We start from the raw sequence: 17,780 nt of genomic DNA on the forward strand, positions 1-17,780 counted from the left end.
TAGGCCTGTTAGGTTAGGTTCCATTAGCATAAATACAAAGAAAAAATAATATTTTCGCTAAGAGATGCGTTACCTTTGTATTGCCTAACATGAAAAAGGTCTCTCCTGCGACGTCAGAACACAATGTTGCTAGAGTGTTGTGCGATAAGTGACACCCATTCGGGTCGGAACCATCTTTCTTTCGAAATTTGTTAATGCTCTTCCTTTACGCACAACCATCTTGCAACCTTGAATATTGACGTCAAACTAGGAATGCCTACGTGGTTAGGTTAGGCCTGTTGGGTTAGGTTCCATTAGCATAGATACAAAGAAAAAATAATATTTTCGCTAAGAGACGTGTTAGCTTGTATTGCCTAACATGAAAAGGATCTTTCCTGTGACGTCAGAACACAATGTTGCTACAGTGTTGTGCGATAAGTGACACCCATTCGGGTCGCCACCATCTTTCTTTCGTAATTCGTTAATTCTCTTCCTTGCAACCTTGAATATTGACGTCAGACGAGGAATGCCTACGTGGTTAGGTTAGGCCTGTTAGGTTAGGTTCCATTAGCATAAATACAAAGAAAAATTGTAAAAACATCTCTCTCCTGTGACGTCCGAACACAATGTTGCTACAATGTTGTGCGATAAGTGACACCCATTCGGGAAAAATGACTTGTTCCGAACTCGACAGGTGGTTCTAGTGAAAACACGGCGAGGCTGAAACACTGGCTACGGGGTTGCATCGTCTTAACACACGGAACATTGCACTCTCATGCAAAAAGCAAATGGCGGGAGCAGAAACAGCGTGTCGGACAGAGATTTTCGCAGAAAACAAAACGCATTCACATTAAAATGGATCAAATCTACATTCAGGAGCTTCCAAAACGCTCAAGAAAATGATTTCCGTAAGTACTTTCTCCTGTAAATTTGAAGGAAATTTGAAGGAATCCGTTTTACCCATACGATAATGTTACCGATTTTTTTAAAAATTATAAAACAATCAGAGGTATAGTTTTACAATACCGGACACTTTCCCAATTTCTTTCGTATTTCGCATACTCAATAATGTAGGCCTTCTAATCACGAATCTGCAGTTAAAATTTGGCGCTCACGTGTGGAACTTGCAAAATAACGGGTAGAAGAAGGCGATTTTACAATACAAAAAAAGGTATAATTTCATTAATAATTCCAATACTCACTAATTATTGAGTCTTGAAGACGTATCTGCAGTTATGATTTGGTGGTCACGTGTAAAAATTGTAAATTAACGTGAAGAAGTTGTAAAATAACGTTGCGAATAACCAAACTGATTCTAGATACATCAACAACCATGTCTACGTATCTGTGACAGTGTTGCCACAATATGAGGGCACAATTTCCCTTTCCAAAGGGCAAAATTTCCCTTTTTGAACCAATTTTTCCCTTCAGCTAAGCAAATTATATAATAATAATAATTATTATTATTAGTAGTTGTAGCGGCATTATTAGTGGTGGTGGTGGAAGGAGTAGTAGTACGTAGTAAAGTATTCCGTTGAATTTGTTATTCTTTTGAATAAAAAATATTTTTAAAAAAAATCACATTTCCGTTTCATCACTTCCTGACCAGACGTTCCAGGTCTGAATCCTGGTCAGGAGTCCATTTAATCGTTAATCCTCATCGTTAATATTTATCCAAAGATGCATAAAAGCAACGTACAATAAACTTAAAAGGAGCAGAAACAAGTAAGAATAGCAAAATAAATAACATAAAAATGTGGATATGAAAATCGAAATTAACATAAACTGAAGTAATGTAGTCAGATGACCTTAAAATTTCCCTGCAATTGTGGTATTTTTCATCGAAATTCCCTTTTCCCTTTAGGCTCAAATTTCGGTCCTAATTTCCCTGCAAAAGGGAAATTTCCCTTCATGTGGCAACACTGATCTGTGAGACGGTTGCATTACACAGATTAGAAATTTGCATTATGTACACAAGGCTTCTTCTTCTTCCTTTTTCTGGCCCACACCGCCTTTGCAGTCTCCGGCCAAAGTTGCTATTGGTGTTGATATCATTCCTCCTCTGTAAAAACAAAGGTAGTGTCTGGTAATTTAGAACCTTTTTCTTTAGAAAGCATTTAGCGATATTATTTTAATGCTAACAGAACCTAACCTAACTACGAGAGAATTTAGGTTTATTATCAGAAGAATGCTAAGGGAGTAGTGTAGGTGGCCCGGTTCTGCAACATTAAGTGAGGATCAAAAAAACCTGAAAAACTCACTTTCTCTCCACGTTCTGTGCCTCATTTATTGCGCTGACGATGTTTCCCAGCGTAGAAAACAGCACCAAAACATCAAAAACTCACTTTAATTCACTGAAGTGAGCCACAGTGTTGCCAACCTACGAAAATTTCATCAAAACCTCAAAAAAAAAAACTCACTTTGTCTCCACGTTCCGCGCATTTATTTGTTGCGCTGACACAGCGTGATGAGTAAATAATGCACTTTCTCATTCTTGAAGTACGAATGCACCTTATCGTAATTTTCCAAGTCCCGGTCAAATGTTTATATATCGTGACCTTTGTAAACCTACCTCTCTCGGAACGATGTGCCACACACACACGCGCGCGCCTCTTATTATCTCTGTATTGTGACGCAAGCAAACAAACAAATAATTTTTTTTATTTTTTTAAGATTCCTGGCCCCTAACCCCGCCAGGGTGCGTGGTGCCCAACCCAAAAAGGTTCTAACGGCTGCGGTTATAGATAACCACACCTCTATAGAGTTTCACGTGTTTCTTTTTTTCTCTCAAACTTCCATGAAACTCTACAGAGGACCTCCGTAATGCATGCAACGTGTACTAACGACTCTAGTGTTATTTGATGTTGTAATTTTTGATATAGAGTTTTATTGTGAGATAGATAAAAATATTATGTTTATTATAATATTTTCTTGATGAAGATGGAGAATGTGTGTGTTATAAAAACTAAAGTTGCATGCTTTTTTTTTCCTAGTGTGTGTGTGTGCTTGATGTTCGACAGCATCTGAAACGATAAAAAAAAAAGAATTTTATTGTTAATTTTCTCATGTAAAAACAACAAAATTTTGTGCAAATTCTGATTGTCTCGTGCTATAGTGCAAAAACTGATTAAAAAAAGATATTGTAACTGATAACTGGTGAAATTGACATTGTAACTGATCTGAACTAGTGAAATTCGTATTATTATTGTGCTAGCACAAAATTCTTATTGTAACTGATTGTGCAAGAAAAAGATGTTAAACCTGTTAAAACTGCTCTGTGACCCTCTCGTTCTTCACGTCGTACGCGAAAGACTTCTCTGCAATCAGGATGACGCAGCACACGGTATCATCGGGCAGCGCGTCGTGGAACTCGCAGACGATCTTGATGTTGGTGCGATCGTTGACCACCACCTGCTTCCTCTTCGTCGTGTTGATGACGGACATCGGCCTGCGGATTTTGAATTCGCTGGGCGTGTAGTACACGTCCACGTTTCCCTCGGTCACGCGCTGTAAGCCGTGTAAGCTTCGTAAAGTTTGAGGTAATCGTCTTTGGTCATGTCGAGGTTGTAATTCTCGCGCGGGAACACTTCGTTCCTACCATTCTTGAGATAAACGTTCTTGATCTTGCAGTCGTCGAACTTACTGGAATCTTTTTCCTGGTTGTTATCGCGACCGGTCTGAAAGAGCACCACGACGAAATCTGGCATGTCGAACTGTATGTTGTTGAACTGCGTCGTCACGTCGAATTCCATGTGACTTCCCGACGCCAACTTCTGCACGCACTGGTAACCGTGAAAGTGAATCGGCACCTGCGGACTCTTCAAGATCTCCGCTTTGTACTTGAGGGCGTAGTTTGTTTCGTATTCCACGATCGGCATTCTCAATTCCATGCTCCGGATGACGCACTTGGCTGCTTCGGGTAATGTGTTGGCTATCGGCGTACCGTCGGCGTTCAAGTTGGTGTATCGCATCAGTGCGTTGTTGTCGTTGGCCGCCCTTCGAAAGGTGACGCGCAGTCCTCCCTTCCACATGATCTCCTTGTAGTCGGAGAAGAATCCCGGCAGCAGACGCATGGGAAAGAGCACCGTGTGACTTCTCGTCGATATTTTGGTCCCCGCTTCGAATCCTCCGGCTTGATAGTATGCCGCGTCCGTTTTGGATAATTTCAATGTTCCCACTGCCGTCGACGTGATGCGTGGATAATCTATTCTGTCGATGACGGTGTTGTGTTTCCTCACCTCCACCTGCGAGAACAGGTGAGGCACGAAGTTGTCCACGAGTTTCAAATTTGCATTGGGCGGAAACGTTTCTCCGCTTTCCTTCTTCACCACGTCGAATTGAAGGTAGAGGTCCGCTCTGTGAGGATGAACGATGGCGACGGCCTACGTCCACGTCGTATTCGATCTCCCGGTTCGCTTCGTTGAGATTGGCGAACGTGCGACGGTTCGGAGGGAAAGATTGCAATTCGTAACTTTCGATTTGCTCCATTTTCACTATGTATGGTTATTTATTATACGTTGATCTCCACGATGGCCGTGGTCGTTGCACCTGCGAAATCCACCACGTCTCCTTTCTCGTTCGTCACCACCAACTCTATGTCGTCTATGCGGTTGCGACATACTGGAAAATAGATCGGCGAAGAGGGCGTGTAGATGATCGGTTCCATGAATTCGGAACTGGGTTTGAACGTGGCGATGATTCCCGTCTGCTTGTGACTTCCCAGCAACCCCCCGTTCGAAGATTTAGTGATCATTCCTTCCGCCACGTTACAGTGAACGTTCAGAGTCTCTATGGCCAGAAGTTTAGGAATGTTTGCTGCCGTGTGCTTGATGCCAGCTTCGAGTTTTGTGTTGTTCTCGAAACCTAAAAGTTCTCCCATGGTGCCCAGGTCCACGGTCTCCGTCGCCGATAGGATTTCCACTCTGTGCGTGACCGAATTTTGAGAAAGGTACGTGCCTTTGGGTAATTGAGCTTGCAAAGTGGAAAGATTGTATTGGCCTGGCGTGACGACGATGTGTTCGCTTCCGACGCTAATTTTGTTGTTGTGCTGCGTGACGTTAGGTATGAGGTACATGCTGTAGAATGCACGCAGAGCTACGGATTTAGGATAGACGATGTCGTCGTGCAGCGTGAGTTTCAAGATCGAAGATTTGCTCGTGAGATGGAACACGCCCATCGTATTTAAGGTTCCACAATGCTTTCTGGAAATCTTTGATCGTAGGCTTATTTATTTTAGAGAGAAACGTGAGCACGGAGAGACAGAGATGACCGCAGTTCACGTCTCCGAAATTTTGAATGCGTTCGTCGTTGTAGTATATAGAGGTTTTGTTTGTTTTCAGATAATGAACTAAATTTGTAGGTGGAACGCCTCCGAAAGAATCGAAAACGAATGCTTTGTTATTGTCGTTTTTGTGGTAACATATCCAATGCGTGCCTGGATTTTCTTGACTGTCCAAGTTGACTACGCCGCATTCTCTTCTTTTAACGCTTGAAGGTAACGAGTCGGACATGAAAACTCCTCTGAAGTTTTTGATTTGTAATGGTTTGATCAGAGATTCAATGTCTCGGTTGGTGAGTGCTGCTGTTTCTTTTTTTTAAACTTTTTCATCACGCCCTTCCCCTCTTTCTTCTCCATGGCCAGATTATGACGTTTCTGTTCTTCCAATTCCGCCTTGTTCTTCTTCGAGTCGATGACGGTTCTCGCGATGGCGGCGCTTCCGCCGGCCAAACTTCCAACGGCCCCCAATGCCGCAAGAATGGCCGGGATGCTGAATATGAAACCTCCGATCATTTGCTGTTTCCGCGAACGCTGCAAGCGTCTCAATTGATGTGTGCTGAGAAGTAATTTCATTCCGTGTACTTTCGTTAAGCAAGAACGTTTCTTCTCGCGTTGTTTCTTGGTGAGTAACCCATCGAGGGCACCTAGATTTTTTAGATTGGAGTATGGTATCTGGTACACGACACCCTTGGGCTTCATGTTTTTTTTTTCACGGTATGTTATTTATATATAAATGTTCTGAGATTTTTCTCGTGAATTTTTTTTTCACGGTATGTTATTTATATATAAATGTTCCGAGATTTTTTTTTGTTTTGTGTAATTTTTTTTTTTCAAGGATATACTCCGCGCAGCGTTGTTAAACAAATTCTATTACGTGCTTCGATTTCTTACCAAGAAGTTCCTTTGTCCCCTTGTACACGATTCGAGTTTTGTTCTCGATTAAAATAGATAGCTTCTCGTCGGATAACATGTTAGCGTATGGATCCGGTAAAAATAGACTGTATTGTGCGTTGAGCAACAGACGCACCTTGGGACCGTACTGGGTAGAAACGATTGAACCGGAAGTTATTGTGTAAGGTTTGTCGACTTCCAATTCCTGAATTTTTACATACTCGACTGACAAATTTAGCATTTGTTTTAATGCTTGGAGTTCACTCATTTTTTTTCCACTTATATCGAAGGAGAAAAATTTCAGTGTTAGAGAAATTTAATTTTTTCACAATGTGTGTTATTTATATATACACCGAAGATTATTTTTTTTTCACGATGTGTGTTATTTTATATATATTTTTTTTCACGAGATTTTTGTATCGAAGATTTTTTTTGTCTGTGTTAGAGGAAGAAAGTTTGCGCTTCGGAAAACGCGATGATGTGCGTGATGATATCTTCCGTCTCTTGTTTCGACTTATGCCAATCATCTGTGAATCGTCTTCTCCCCTGCCTCGCCTCGTGCAGTTCATCTAACCTATTGTTTAATTTTTCCCCTGCGGCCGAAAGAAGAGTGTCGAGATCGCCGCACCTCATGCCGCTAATCTCCCGAAGATAATCCTTGACAGCCATTTCACAAGGGATGCGAAATTCCGGCGTTGATCTCGCTATGATCAAAAGTTTTCTTATATCCTCACAATCTCCGTTTACTGCATGTTTGAATATTTTACACAGCAGTTCGTGTGGCAAGTCGGTTATACCAGACATGATTTTTTTTTTTTACTGTATGTTATTTATATACCCCACCCAAGTTTTTGTTTCGTGTTCATGGCGATGGTGGTGCCCAGTGCCGCAACTCTTTCTCCCAGCGATGCGTCTCTGCTAACAAATCTTTCGAAAGCTGCGTGCTCTAACTTTCTGTCTGCATCGTGACGTGCATCCAGATCCGTCTGCGTGGTGTTGTAAGCGATGTCGTGATCTTTGCATGCGGCATCCAACGGATTCACACCCCTGTCTCCTCTCTCCAATCTTTTCTCGAGTTTGGTACCCGGTCCGCAGTACTGGTAGCCAGGTAAATGCATCTCGAAAGGTAACTTGTTGATGATGTCGTTCACGAGTCCCTTTCCTTCGGCCACGTTCCAGAATCTCGGAGGCAGCGTGTTGATAATTTTGATGAGGTAACCTATGCCCTTGTCGTCGTTCACGATGAAGTTGGAAAGTTTGGCGCTGATCATGTCCACGATGCCAACCTTCTCGTTGTAGAAATTACGATTGCCTGCATTCTCCTCTCCTGCAATAACCAACAATCGGTCTATGAGCTTGCGCACGTCGTCCACCCAAACGAATTCTTTGGGTAACGTGTTGTAGAGTTTGACGCCGCTGCCTGTTTTGACCTGGTTCCAAATCGGTTTGATGAGATTTCTGTACTTCTCACCGCTGCTCGATTTCACCCTATTCTGCGAGGCGTCGTTGTTCTGGTACAAGGCATCCGTCATGATCAAAATTTCCTTGTAACTCTGGTAATCTTCGTCGGTGTAATCTTTCGGCTGCTTTTTGGCAACGAGTTCCCACAGTCCCACCGTACCCGGATACCTGTTCCAACTATGCTTCTCGCCTAAATTAACTTTAATGTCGTTGCCTTCGAAGGTCACCTTCGATTTTCCAATCTTCCAAACCACACCGCCGCCTTCGTTGCTCTCCATGCTCGGATACAATCCGAACACTTCATCCTTGTCGAATTTCCCCGTGCTCAGGTAGTCTCGTGCCAAAGGTCCCAACTCGATCTTATCCAAAGACGACGACGTGCTACCTATGGCTCGACGTCGTGCCGGTACGTCCCTCAGTTCGAACGGCGTCGAAGGAATGCTCGAAATAGGCGTGGGTACGGCGTAATTTTTAGCTGCGAGCTGTACGAGTTCGTTGATCAAATTTTTATTTTGTTCCGTGACGCCTTTAATTTCTTTACCTAGATCGCTGATGGCATCGATCACAGGTTGATCTTGACGTTTCTTCTCTTCGTAGAATCCGCGATTCTCGGATTTCCAACCTTTGAAGCGTTTCGCGAGGTAATCGCGAAGCTTGAGATTTTCGTCTTCGATTTTTCGTTTCGTCATAACGTTATTTATACACGTCGTTTCTCACAACGTTGCAACGTTTAGAAAGTCGTTGATTTTGTTTCTGTATTTTCCGACGTTGGGTTTCCTCGTCATGTCGATCGTCGCGAATCCGAAATCGTCACTGTTCCAACAATGGGAGCAGCGTTCCGAAAATTGATTGTAGTTCACGTCTCCGCCTATGTAGTCATCATACGCGTGCTTGAGGTTGGTGTGATCTTGACGAAACAAACATATGAAATTAGCGTTGTCGCGTACTAACTGTTTTGGAATTTTGGAAAACGTTTGAGCTAGGTAAAAGCAATCCATTCCTTTGTGACGACCCTGCGTGAAAAAGTTGCGAATTTCATTTTGATTTTCCAGGATGACGTCGTCGAACACAACGACTGAATTTTCACGACAATCGTCGAGTGGTTTAATTTCCGAAGCGAACGTTGCAATGTCCAGACCATCGTACAGTTTCATCAATTGCTGGTATTTGGATTGCTCCAAACTTTTCGAGAACACGTGCAGGTGCCTGTTCTTCCAATCTAACCAATTCGGTGCGAGGAGAAAATTGTCCACGAGCAGTGTCGTTTTCCCACACCCCGAAGGACCTACGATTAGACAGCGGATGCTGTCGGGAAGAAACTCACCGTTCTTTTTTTTTTTTTGTTTGACTTTCCGAATCCGGTAGACGCTTTACCACGTTCCACGTACTCACAAGATCACCTCGTTCGCGTCGATCCAACTCTTTTCCGGAAGTCCCAGCCATTTGACAAACAGTTTGTCACCTTTCCTACGCAAAACCTTTTCGATGAGGTACGTGTCGGGGTGTTTCGTTTTAGAGAGTTCCTCTACGTAAAATCTTCCTTTCAAAATCTCGCCGCTACTATCTTTTATTATATACGTGTGTCGGTTTCCGGGTAAAACTCGAACCACCGTAAAAAGTTCCGTGCTCCAATTTTTTTGTGAATCCCTTCTCGAAGGTGCGTTTGAATTTGCTGATCCTCACCTGGTCTCCAATTTTGAATTTTGATTTCTTGGTAGTCGTGGGAGTGTACTTTGGACAGTAAACTGTAGAAATTAAACGCTGCTCGTCAGATTTCGTAACGTCAGCTGGCTTCATGCCTATCGTTCTGTGTACCGTATCATTATAGGTATCGACGAGTTCCGGCAGAATGTCGACCCATTTGTAATTTCCCCGAAGCGTGAATCGTTTCCACATGTGTGTTTTCAAGGTTCGATTAAATCTTTCCACGATGCTGGCTTTGATGTGACTGAAGGTCGAATAATGTCGAATGTCATGTTTTTGAATAAACTTTTGGAATACGGCATTGTAAAATTCTTTACCGTTGTCCGTTTGCAAAAACCGTGGTCGTCTGCCGCCGCTTTCGTGAAAAATTGTTTTGAATGCTTCCGTGACGCATGTTCCCGTTTTCGCCTTCAAAGGTAGAGCCCATGCGAATTTCGAAAATGTGTCTATGACTGTGAGGAGGTACTTGTTGCCCTTGTTCAATTTATGTACATTTTTTAGATTGCCGCTACTCATCTCCACGAGGTCACTTTGCCAGAGGTCGTCGATGCCCTTGGTTACCACGGCCAAACGTTCGTAGTTGCGGCGTGCAGGTTTATGCAATTCTTCGACGATGGCTTGCCTAGACATTTTTTTTAGAGATTACGTTTGAAGAGAAGCACCAGCGTGATGGGATTCAAAGAGGGTGGCACCTCACCTGTGTTTTGAATGATCAGCTTATCGCCGGCACTCACGTCGAAAACGGTAAGATACGTTTCGCGTTTCGTTCCAACGTGCCAGAGGAATGTTTCCTGCTTTCTGGACACCACGATTCGATATCAAAATCATGGTGGGAACGCTAGCTTTTCTGCCGTGAGACCAGTACGAAAATTCGTTTATCTGAATCGTGCCATCGAGGAGAAACTTGTAGTACGGATGATAAGGATGTAACATGTACAGTTTGTTACCTTCGACGAACGTGGAGATTCTTTGTTGATTGGGAACGCTGTTGATTTCGATGGCTTGCAGAGAATGCAGTTTGGCGAATTTAGTGTCGACGCTAACGAGGTTGCTGTGAAGCTGTCCCAGTGTATTTTGTACGGGTAACAAATATTCGAGAATGGTATCCGTTACGGTAGAAAATGACGGTTTGATTTTCACTTCCACGTTCAACTGCTTGTAGTTTTCGTTGAGTTCTTGTAACTTGGCAACGAAAGAGGCCAGCGTCGATTCCTGCGTGGATTCCAGCACTCCAACTTGATCCCTAATGTTGACGACAATACTCTGAAGGTTCTCGACTTGATTCAATTTCGAACTTTTCTCGGTGAGATCGTTCACGATGCTTCGCATCTCTGTAAACTGCGTGTGAAGATCGGCGACGCTTTGCGAAGTGGGCAACGTCGACACCAGCGAACTAATTTCCTCTCGAATCTGTTCCACGTTCACCGTTTCCGCTTCCAGTCGTTTCAGCATACGTGATATGTTCCTTTTCAAAGCGTGTAATTCTTTGGAGGTGGGGAGATTGGCCACCCTACTCTCGAGATCGCTCAACGAACTTTTGATGTCGCTCGATTCGGATAGTGCCGTCACGGCCGTTTTCAATTTTTCCAAATCTTCGCTCGAAGGTACGCTCGTCCGTAACGATTCCAAGTCACCCTGTATGTTGTCGAGGACGTGATGAAAATGAGCAAGATTGGATTCGACGTTCAAATTTTCTAAATATTCGATCTTCTGCTGAACCGTGATTAACGTGTCCTGAATGCTCGTCAACGCGCTCGCTTCAGCGTGAATATTTTTAATTTCTTCGTTGATCAACTCCAGAGACGCCTGAAGCGTAGCGATGGTGGTTTGAATGTGTTCGAAATCTTGATAAGCCTCCAATTGAATTTTTATGTTCGCGACGCTCTTGCCGATGACCTGCAGTTCATCTGACGATGGTAGGTTCGTCATTGTATCTTCCAAAGTCTGTAACTTGGATTTAATTTCTTCCAACGTGCTGGTGAATTCTTCTTGTAATTTGGAAACAACGACTTGCAAGCGTTCCGCATCGATATCCTTCACGACGGTTTGAAGTTCAGATAAATTCTTTTCTATTGCGGAAGTTCGTTCTTCGATTTCGAGTTTTAATTTTTCCAAATCTTCATTTTTCGATTGAAATTGCTGTAATTTGGCCAAATCATTTTGAAGCAAATCCACGCTCAACTGTATATTTTGAACGCTGTCGTAAGAAGGTACGTCGACATAATTTTTTATGAGCGTTTTCAGTTCGGAATCGATTTTCAGAATGGGGTCGAGACATTGCGTTTGGAGCGTAGCGATTTCCGACTCTAAACTTTTGTTTAAGGTCTCCTGCAAAGCGATCAAATCGCTCCTCAACTTTTTAATTCGGACGTCCAACATGAGAATCTCTTCTGCGTGGTCTACACGCTTGGTGTTGCCGAAAATGTCGTTAGGCATTTTTGGTTAACGGTTATTTATAATAGGATAGACGATACGTAATTCTACGAAGAGAGGAATAAGTTTGTCGTAATCTCCTAGGAGTTGAACGTAAAGATAATCTCCTGCAAAAACATCGTACGTAATGTTAGAAAGCATCTTGTCGTGTTTGATTCGAAAAATATTCTTGCCGGTAGATATTTTGATTTCGCCTACGTTTTCCGGATTCACGGTGATTTGAAGTTTCCCGTCGATCGGAATTTCGTAAAAATGTAAATTGTTGTTGAAGACATAAAATGTCTTGCCGATTTCATCGTCCAATTTGGTCCAAATGCTGTTAAGGTGAACGATCAGTAGACCGTTGAGTTTAGTTAACACGGAAGGTAAGAGGTTATTGGAATTTGGTGGTGCAGTTTCCATGATGGTCTGCTTTCTTTGGTTTGAGTTGCTGTTTTAAGTCCACTTTATGCACAGTAAGGCTAATCGGGACTGGACCTACAGTTTAAAGTGGGATACGAACCACTTGTTCCTCCACCGGGTATCGAACCCGGGATCCCTTGATTACAAGGCAATGACGCTACCACTGCGCCATGGGGGAGGCCGGGTGGTCTGCTTTCTGTATCCGAACAAGTTCATAGGCATGGTTATTTTTTTATTTTTGTACGTGCAAGATTTTTTGTCATTTTCAAATTTTTGGTTTGATGTTAGGTTCACTTTTTTTAAAATTTTTGGTTTGATGTTTGGTTTACTTTTTTTGTCATTTTCAATGTTTTTTTTTGTTTGATGTTAGGTTCACTTTTTTTTATGGACATTTGATACATTTTTTTCATCTCTCAAACGATTGTGTCCCCATGCGAGTGTGTGGATTCCACATTGGAGAACGCACCTCTTGTCGTCGTTGGGATCCAGGGCAATCTTCCTCACCTCGTTGGTGGTCAACACATGGTCGACGCTCTGGATGCGCTGTTCTGCTCTTAGAACCGACGACCTGGTCTTGAGACAATCCACAAAGTCCTCGAATGTGAGATGCTCCCGAACCACCTGTCTGCCGACACCCTTGGCCTTCTTGGTAACGCTGCCCTCGGCTTTGATGGCATAGGTCTTAGCGCGAAGACCTGCAAACTCAAGAATCACGTCTCCGTCCTTCTCGTCTTTGAGTTTGCCAGGCACCTTCTTGTTGCGGGCCAGGATGCCGTACTTGTTGTGCTGGGGATAGCCCGAGGTGTCGAAGAGGTTAACCAAAGATGGAACTGTGGCTATATCCCCGTATGCGTCGGCTGTGCGAACGTGGTACACCAAGCTGTCCGTGTCCGTGTAGAGAAGCGAGATGTTGTGGCCGTAGTGTGGACGTAATATGTCGTAGTACGTCTCGAACATGTGGAGCTTGCTCAGATCCAGAACCGTGGCTCCAACGTAGATGGGCTTGGTGAGCCTCACCTCACCTTGCTTCATGTGAATCAGAGCCAGCTGCTCGTTGTAGATTGTTCGAGACTTGAACAATGGACTCGCGACAAGCTGACGACATCGCTCTTTCCTCGTCACCAATTTTATGTCCACGCGATTCCGTACATTCTCCATGGTCTTGCCAAACACCGCATTATTCATGAGCTTGAAGAAATCCCTATCAAGCTCGGACGTGGCTACGGTGCGGTGTTTAGTGTTGACTTCAATATATGGACGCAACCATGGAGAATGCTCGAACTTGAGGATGCGGTGAACTGCGTGGACCGTGACCCCTCGCTGCATCAACCACCGGAGATTCTGGTAGTGAAGGACGTAATTCTTCTTGGGTTCGAAATCCATGACGAGCTTCGTCTGGTTGGAATCGGGTGGACACTTGAACTCGGGTGCAGGGGGAAGATCGCAGAACAAATCCTGCAGCTTCTCGGAGAACTCAAAGTCCACCTCGGCGAAGAACCCATGTTCCGAATCGTCGAAACCTTCAACGTCAAATTTGGAAGGATCAGCCCACTCGAACCCTCTAAAGGGGAGTGGCTGCATCATGGAGTGCCCGTACAAGTTATTCACGTCCGTGTGCATGATGTAGCTCGACGGTTGGGTGGAGTCGTAGCCAGTAGCCATGTGATGGTTGTTGGCGCGCGCGTGCCGTTGCGACACCTGGACCATTCCACCCCGCACGGCACGTTCTACAAACAGCATCATGTCCACGTCCGAAAGAAGCTCAAGCCTGACTTTCGTCACCAGAAACATGGCTGACCACGCCAGTCCGGGGAGACTATAGAAGTAGGCGGGATCCAGGTGGTAGATCTTCATTGCGGTCGCACGGAACGTCTGGAACACGTCGGCGAGGAGCGTCACATCAAGTTTGAGGTAGGCGTCGTGGTAGTCTCCGAGAGTTCGACAACCCAGCTCGCGCCACATGGACTGGGCGTGGTGATATTCTTCGTCGGTGATGTTCGAGCCTCGTAGCTGACTGTAGAACTTCGCCTGGGGAGGTAGCGACGTCTCCGCAAACTTGGTAGAGTCGGTGACGTATTCGTAGGGGTAGACCCCCTTACGCCTGAAGAGACCGGCGTCCAAGTTTGGAAAATTCGCAGAGGTAATGAGCATTTGCTCGTCGCTGAGCTTTTTCGCCAGGGCATCGAGGCTGGCCGGGAGGAACCTCAGGGAGTCGAGGAAGCGAAGCTCGACGGTAGAGCGTGATCCTGGGATTCGAACCCACTTGCTCAAGCTAATGTAACACTCCTCGTTCTGCGCCAGGACGTTGATTCGCATGTCGTCGTACCCAAAGTGAGGCACCAGATGGTGGAAGTCGTATCCCGAGCCATTGTGAAAAAACACAGGGATGAAGCGCGGGTCCCGGGCCATGAGGTTGCATCCGTTGCACCAAGGACCAACGTACCTACCGTTAAAGTGATCGTGGTGATAGACTTTACGGTTGTTGACGGTGTACTCCTCGACGCAGACAGGGCAAGCGATGGCCTCGTCGTGTCTACGTTGATCGTCGGGGGACAGTGGGAGCATAGACTTGGGGGCCAACAGTACCTTCCCTATCTCGATGGCCTCGACAACCATCCTCTCGAGGAAGTGTTTGGCTGCGTCGGGACCACGGTACACGTAGGGCTCGGGGGCGATGTGTTGGTCTCGTCGCACCACAACGTATGCGAAACTGGATGCCTCGTGGAGTTGGTAAGGGGTGGTGGAGGAAACTTCGGGATCGGGATCGCAAGTGGACAGGGGTTTGAGGAAGGCCTCGAAATCCGCGATGATGATAGCGGGGTGCTCTACCATGGCACCGTGCATGTAGAAACGCTCCACGGTGCCAGGTTTGGGCAAGACTGCCACCCCCGGTTCGTTGGCATTGCAATAAAGTTTGTGGTTAGCGAGCTTCTCGGCAGCGATGTTGGAACCTCTGATGCGCTGGTAATCCTGCTGTTCTCGATTACGAAATGTAGACAAGCACCTGCGACACACCTCGACGTGGTGACTATCACTGCCCCGTTGGCTTGAAACAAGCCGAGAGAGCGAGCGAATAAGGGTGTAGTGGTGATGGGTCTCGTCCTTGATGAGTAGGAGATGGATTTCTCGAGCATCATCGTCGTCTACGTCGCTCACCCGGATGGGGTACACTACATTTTTGTCAGTGAGGCCATAAACGTTGATGGCCAACCGCGGGTTGTGTGTGCGGGCCTCAAACTTGCGAATGTCCGAGACCTCCACCGGGTAGTCGATCCCAGCCATCGCATCTTCCAGCTCTGGCTCGTAGGGTAGGTAGTGGTTAACTCGGTGTGGTTGGTTTTTCCGGTGGACAGGGTGCAACGCTGCAAGCACCGACCAAACGAAGCACTTGGCGTCACTGTTCTGAATGTTCAGGACGGCCTTCTTTACCGCGATGGTAGGTGGTAAGGGGACGTAGCTGGAGGCGGAGAGAGGTACAAACTTGCAAAGTTTGACGCACAGTTCGTGAGGCTCGCCACACAGCGAACCCCCCGAGCCCTTCGCTTGATGTTCCTCCTGCTTTGCCACCAGCTCCTCGGCAAACTTGTTGTAGATGACCTCTAGGTTTTCGACATCCGCCAGATGCAGCGTCTTCGCCTTGGTGTTGTGGCAGAAGCTGTAAATTTCATCAGACGGCTTCTTGTACTGGCAACGTAGCGATGCGTAGAATTTGGTGGAGTGCGTTGCAAGCGCATCGCCGAGGATGGAAATAATTTTGGCTTGCACGTTCTCCAAAAAGCTACGAACGTCGCATGAGCCCTCCGAAGTGAGGACAAAGTCCTCTAACAAACGCTCGAAAGCAGACTGGTTCGCTTTCGCCACAAACTTGACACGTTTGCGGATGGTGGCGAGTCGGCTTCCGCTTTCCTCTTGGTCGAGCTGGTCGACGGTTGTGGAACAGGTGCTCCGACGACGACTTTGCATGATGTTATATGCTTTTTTAAATTATTAATGGTAATATGTTTACCGCACCTGGGACATGGTTTTGTAGCGGTCACACGCTTACCAGGTACGCAGGTACGACAGTGCCTTTGGAAATTTTTCCTTGAAACACCAGTTCCACAAGTGGGGCAAATTTGTACCGATTGCATCTTGTTGAAAAAAATAATATTTGTGGGGGTATGTTATTTTATATATATAGTGGAGTGCCACAAAATAAATACTTTTTGCAATAAAAAAAAAACTTGGAAGGCTAATTCGCTATAATGAAATATTTGTGGGGGTATGTTATTTTATATATATAGTGGAGTGTCACAAAATAAATGCTGTGCAATAATTCACGATAGTGCTGCGTTTGGTGGGAGTGTGCTATTTATGTATATGCCACTTCTTGCTTCTTAATGAATCCTGTAAATAATTGAAAAAAAAATAATTAGGCTTGTGTATAGAAAACACAAAAATATTATGTTTATAGTATTCGTCGAGCAATAGCAGAGAGAGCAAGAATCGTTTTCCTACAACCCATAGTTTATGAATTACGAAACATCTTAGAAATTATATTTTGAAATTTTAATCCAAAATAACTCGAAAACACCAGGCACTAGTCATCATCCCTCCAATAGGTTGTAGAGTACTTCTAATTTTGTATCGAATGCTATTAAAATTTTCGAATTAGGGTAAAAACTAAGCCGGCAAACCAAGTTTCTCAAAAAATAAAAAAATATCTGTATTTCCGAAACTTGAGGTTGTAGAATCGATTTTATTTGCTAGTCGAATAGTTCTCGTCGAATCCTATCCAACAAACCTAAAATCATCATCCTAGCTCAATTAGGAGCCGAGAAAATCAATGTCTTGGAAAACGTCTTAAGATTTTTGTCTTAAGAAAATTTTCTTGACAGACCGGAAGTAACATCTTGAGATACCGGAAGTCGACTTTCTTAAAGATTAAGATATTTGTCTTAAGACGTTTTCCAAGACGTTGATTTTCTTGGCTCCTATGGGGCCTAGAACCATGTAACTTTGATCTATGTATATACCAGTACTTGCCCGACCCTGTGGCCGAGTGGTTAGCACATCGCGCTGCGACGCCAAGGGTCCCGGGTTCGAATCCCGGTCGGGCTTGGTTGTTTGTGAATGTCCATTCATCAATTTCATCACTCATCCCCATCTTCGCAAATTAGCCAAGAGGCACAAAACGCGAAGTAAAATAAACTAAATCAATCAATCAATCAATATACCAGTACTTTTCCTACATGTTCACTCACCTTACAACCCACCCGATCAAAAAATAAAATTCACCCCCTGCGCGCATGCGCACATGTATAAATTTAAATATAGGCTCGATATTAAAACAAAATTATCATTTTTTTCCTCCTCTCCTCTCTCTGTGGCCAAAATTGCAAAATAATTGCAGAAATAATAATACCATGATATTTTAGACTGTAGGTCCAGGTCACCCGAACCAGACAACATTTGAGTTGGTGTTTTTTTAAGTCCACTTTATGTGCAGTAAGGCTAATCGGGACTAGACCTACAGAGTTTTTTAAAGTGTTATCCGAACCACTTGTGCCTCCAGAGGGTATCTAACCCATGAATACAAGCCTACCACTGCGCCATAGGGGAGGCTCCAGACGACATATTTGCACTACAACAA

General features: G+C 44.6%; 1 protein-coding gene across 1 annotated transcript in view; it reads left to right on the forward strand.

The window, feature by feature from the left end:
- Positions 1 to 872: 872 nt before the first annotated feature.
- The window catches only part of LOC145981297 (uncharacterized), a 77,663-nt gene continuing 60,755 nt past the window's right edge, over positions 873 to 17,780 (forward strand). Inside the window, exon 1 of the mRNA XM_083114486.1 lies at positions 873 to 887. The gene's annotated coding sequence lies outside the window, so the exon portion shown is untranslated. The remainder of the gene's footprint in view (positions 888 to 17,780) is intronic.

The sequence above is a fragment of the Lepisma saccharinum genome, chromosome 29 (genome assembly GCF_977018435.1).
Source record: "Lepisma saccharinum chromosome 29, izLepSacc3.1, whole genome shotgun sequence".
NCBI lineage: Eukaryota > Metazoa > Arthropoda > Insecta > Zygentoma > Lepismatidae > Lepisma > Lepisma saccharinum.